The 5000-nt window shown below is 38.0% G+C and overlaps 1 protein-coding gene across 5 annotated transcripts in view; it reads left to right on the top strand.

Annotated features, from left to right (window-relative positions):
* The window catches only part of LOC106874937 (NAD(P)H-hydrate epimerase), a 788445-nt gene that overhangs the window by 594182 nt on the left and 189263 nt on the right, over positions 1 to 5000 (top strand). Inside the window, exon 1 of one of the 5 annotated variants that reach the window (XM_052974455.2) lies at positions 4379 to 5000. This exon is cut by the window's right edge and continues 519 nt beyond it. The exons of the other annotated variants lie outside the window; for them this stretch is intronic. The gene's annotated coding sequence lies outside the window, so the exon portion shown is untranslated. Of the gene's footprint in view, positions 1 to 4378 lie in introns of those variants that run through there. 5 annotated transcript variants of the gene reach the window in all.

The following is a 5000-nucleotide window of genomic DNA, read 5'->3' as shown; positions in this document are numbered from 1 at the left end:
ACGGCTGCAATCTCACTCTACTTGCCGGGTCTTCTCAATCACAGCATATCTCTTGTCATTGCCACTGTGAGGCCCAACGTAAGAAGGTCATGCTTATAATATGTATATGTATGTCTACAGAGGCATAATTTGCTTTTAATAATGGAACTCTAAGCAAATAAAGCTATGAATAATAAAGAAAAAGTAAATAAATGCACCCTTTTAATGCCCAGCCAGGCTCATGGGCCTGGTTTCCCAGTTTCAATGGTGTATGTGTTCCCCAGCTGGACGGGACACTAGTCCATCGCAGCGTTACTCATTTTTTCCAGGTGAGTGGACAGAAGCAACATGAAATGAAGTGTTTTGCTCAAGAACACAATCTTACGGTCATGATGCTGACACCCCTAAACACTAAGCCACGTGCCTCCACAACCCTATGAATACTAGTGTGTAAATATTGGGTGAAAACCCTTTCATTAGAAACAGTTGAAGGTTGCCTTCTACTTTTTTGATTCAAAGAATTTTTGACCAATAATGTACGTGCTATTATTTTAAACATTGTCTACATCATGTTCGACTGTTAAAAACAAGCTGTTTTATATCTCACAAAGTTTCTAAATTTTTAGGATAAAAATAATATACAAATATATGTGTGTGTATCATCATCATCATCATCATCGTTTAACGTCCGCTTTCCATGCTAGCATGGGTTGGACGATTTGACTGAGGACTGGTGAAACCGGATGGCAACACCAGGCTCCAGTCTGATTTGGCAGAGTTTCTACAGCTGGATGCCCTTCCTAACGCCAACCACTCAGAGAGTGTAGTGGGTGCTTTTACGTGTCACCCGCACGAAAACGGCCACGCTCGAAATGGTGTCTTTTATGTGCCACCCGCACAAGCCAGTCCAGGGGCACTGGCAACGATCTCGCTCGAAAATCCTACAGGAGCCAGTCAGGCGGTACTGGCAACGGCCACGCTCAAAATGGTGCATCTCATGTGCCACCCGCACAAGAACCAGTCCAGGGGCACTGGCAACGATCTTACTTGGCTTGCCGGGTCTTCTCACGCACAGCCCATTTCCAAAGGTCTCGGTCCGTAGTCTATATACATAAATTATTTACATGATTTTCAAAATGTAACCACATGTGAATCATTGGCAATTTTCTTCCTCCCTCTTCCCTTCTATTGGACTTTCTTCTGTATCCAAAGGAGAGCATCTGCTCAAAACGTTAAACCATCTTTCTTTCTTTCACTGAGCGTCTGCTAATACTTTACATGTACCACGTCTTCACGTTGTTGTTTTCTGTTTGTTCTTCTTTTGGGATTTACTATATATATATATATATATATATATATATATATATATATATACATACATATAGATATACACACACATGCATATATATATATATATATATATATATATATACATATATAATATATGTACATACACATGTATATATATATATACAAATATATAATATATTCACATAATTCAAGTAAGCACATAAATGCAAAACAAGGTGGAAAAAATAGTATCCATATACCACACAGACTCTTATCTAGAGCTTCATGTTTACTGATCATTGGACAATTGTGATCATAGTTGTCTGATGAACAGCAACGTGAAACTCTGGGTAACAGTTTCTGAAGATCTTTTTTACCACTTCAATGAAAAGTATATGTATACACACACACACACACACACATATATATATATATGTATATATATATATATATATATATATATATATATATATATATATATATGTATGTATGTATGTACATATGTATATCAAATTTGAAGTTAAAGAATTAAGGTTTAGAAAGTAGGCGTTAAATGCAGTATCTCAACCTTGTTTCAGAGTAAATCGTAGATAGTGTGTCTGCAAAGCATATTCACCATTTATGGCTATCAGGCATCATTAGCAATACTCTGCATTCATCATTGGATCTATGCCAAGAAATTCTAGGGTGTTTCTACAGCTGGATGCCCTTCCTAACGCCAACCACTCCGAGAGTGTAGTGGCACAAGGGCCAGTTAGGCGGTACTGGCAATGGCCACACTCGAATGTTTTCTAACATGCCACCGGCACGGAAGCCAGACAACTGCTCTGGCAATGATCACGCTCAGACGGTGCTGTTAGTGCTCCACTGGCACAGGTGCCAGTCATTGGTATATATATATATATATATATATATATATATAGAAGCCCCATGCTTCTATACATTTCATCATATACAAATTATACAATAGCTTTCAACATATTAAAAAAATACATATGTAAACGCCAAAAGTAAAAAAATATATACATGCACATATAAAAAATACAATAATATACAGAAGGACCTGTCCAGAAAAATGTATATAAAAATCGACTAAAGTAGGTGATTAAAAAGAATTATTAAAATATATCAATTGACTAAAAAATTTACCCATCGATTAAAAATATATCAAAATAGTCCGTTCTTGATGAACTACTTGAATGTGAAATTCATAGAGAGTTCTGTTCATCCTGATGAGGACGTGATTGCTGAAATGCGCTTTAACTTGCAATCGGACTGCGGCAATGAACTCCCGAAATGGCCATAGGTGTGGATTTTGACTTACCCTTCTTTGGATCTCTCTTATGCTCCTTGGACACCGGACCTACCCTGGATTGCTTCATTTTTAAGAACAGACTATTTATAATTGATTTGTAAATTTTTTAGTCGATTGATATGTTTTAATAATTCCTTTTAATCACCTACTTTAGTTGATTTTTATATGCATTTTTCCAAACAGGTCCTTCTGTAGATCTTTCTATTTTTTTCATATGTGCATATATATATATATATATATATATTTCATCTTTAGCATTTATATATGTATTTCTTTTATATGTCGAATGCCATGGTATTATTTATATATGATGAAATGAATAGAAGTACGGGTTATATATAATTGTTGGCCCGAGTTTGACGTTTGTTCTCTAATCAATGATCTTTGTCTCTATCTCAATTTCACTTACTTGAGTACTTCTTTTTTGCAGTCCTATATAACTTTTTTGTTTCCATAGAAAGAAACGAAAATTATTTCTTGTCACACACACACACACACACACACACACGCACACACACACACACACACACACACACACACATATATATATAAATATATAAACATAATTAAGGGATCAGCAACAGTTGCTTCACCACATACCGAAGTTCAGAAATATATATATATATATATATCATCATCATCATCATCATCATCGTTAAACGTCCGCTTTCCATGCTAGCATGGGTTGGACGATTTGACTGAGGACTGGTGAAACCGGATGGCAACACCAGGCTCCAGTCTGATTTGGCAGAGTTTCTACAGCTGGATGCCCTTCCTAACGCCAACCACTCAGAAAGTGTAGTGGGTGCTTTTACGTGTCACCCGCACGAAAACGGCCACATATATATATATATATATATATATGCACATACTTCTGTGCATATACATGTACACATATATACTTATTTCTTTATTGCCCACAAGGGCTAAACATAGAGGGGACAAACAAGGACAGACAAAGGAATTAAGTCGATTACATCGTCTCCAGTGCGTAACTGGTACTTAATTTATCAACCCCGAAAGGATGAAAGGCAAAGTCAACCTCAGCGGAATTTGAACTCTGAACGTAACGGCAGACGAAATACCGTTAAGCATTTCACCTGGCTTGCTAACGTTTCTGCCAGCTCGCTGCCTTACACATATATACGTACACCATTCTCTGATTTGTATATTATTCTATGAAGTTTCCAAAAACTTTTCTTGCCTGCACCTTTTACTTGTTGTTGTTGTCGTTATGAGTGCTGACGACAGAAGCAACAGCAGCAGTAGAACACCAAAGCATTAATAGGAGGTTGTCAGCAACATCATCAACAGCAGCAAAGTTTAGCAGTAGGGGTAACTCTGTTGCTAATGATGGTGCAACCGAGTCAGCATTAACAGTGACAATACCACTAGCAACATCATTATCATTATTAGCAATGGCAGCATTAGTGACAGCAACATTCCCAAGAGCAACGTTGCTATCATTAGCAACAGCACTATCATCATTGGCAACAATTCAGTTAGCAACCGCAGCATCACAACCATTCAGCATCATTGCCAACACCATTGACATTAGATTTTACCATCAACAGTATCATCGTTTTTATTAGCAACAAATGCAATCATTAGCAATCTCGTTGTCCTCATCATGAGCATCACCATCGTCATTAACAACATTGTCATTAACAACATTGTCATTTGCATTGACCATCATCATTAACAACAACCATCATCATTAGCATCAACCATCTTCATTAGCATTAATATCAGTATCGTTATTAGAATTATCATCACCATCATCGTCTCCGTTATCGCTAGCATCAGCCCATCACCATTAGCATCAGAATTATCATTAGCAACAACAACGTTAGCATCCATAGCAACAGTAGTAGTAGCGAAAGCAGCATTAGCGACAGGAGAAAGTCTAAGAACAACAGCAGCAGCAACAACAACAACAACCACAGTAAAAGCATCAAAAGCAGCATTAGCAATGGCAGTGGGAATAGTAGCAACACTAATATAACAACAGCAATAGCAACGTCAACAACGTTAGCAACAGCGGTAGTTTCAGCAGCAGCATTAGCAACAGGGACAGCCCTGTCCCACCCACTCCCATCGACATCCTCAACAGCAGCAAAAACAGCAACTGTAACGACAGCAGTAACAGCATCAGCAGCATTAGCCACAGCAGCAACTCTAATAAGATCATCATCATCATCATCGTCGTCATCATCATCATCATCATCATCATCATTGGTATGACTAACAAGGGCATCAACATGAAAGCAGGAACACCAGCAGCATCAGCAGCAGCAATGAATACAATAAGATCATCGTCATCATCGTCATCATCGTCATCATCATCATCATCATCATCATCAGCAGCAGCAGCAGCAGCAGCAGTATTAGCGATAACACAGCAGCGACAGCGGCA

The sequence above is a fragment of the Octopus bimaculoides genome, chromosome 18 (genome assembly GCF_046866305.1).
Source record: "Octopus bimaculoides isolate indiv1 chromosome 18, ASM4686630v1, whole genome shotgun sequence".
Lineage (NCBI taxonomy): Eukaryota > Metazoa > Mollusca > Cephalopoda > Octopoda > Octopodidae > Octopus > Octopus bimaculoides.
The sequence above is the reverse complement of the archived record's forward strand: the minus strand, read 5'-3'. Positions and strand labels throughout refer to the sequence as shown.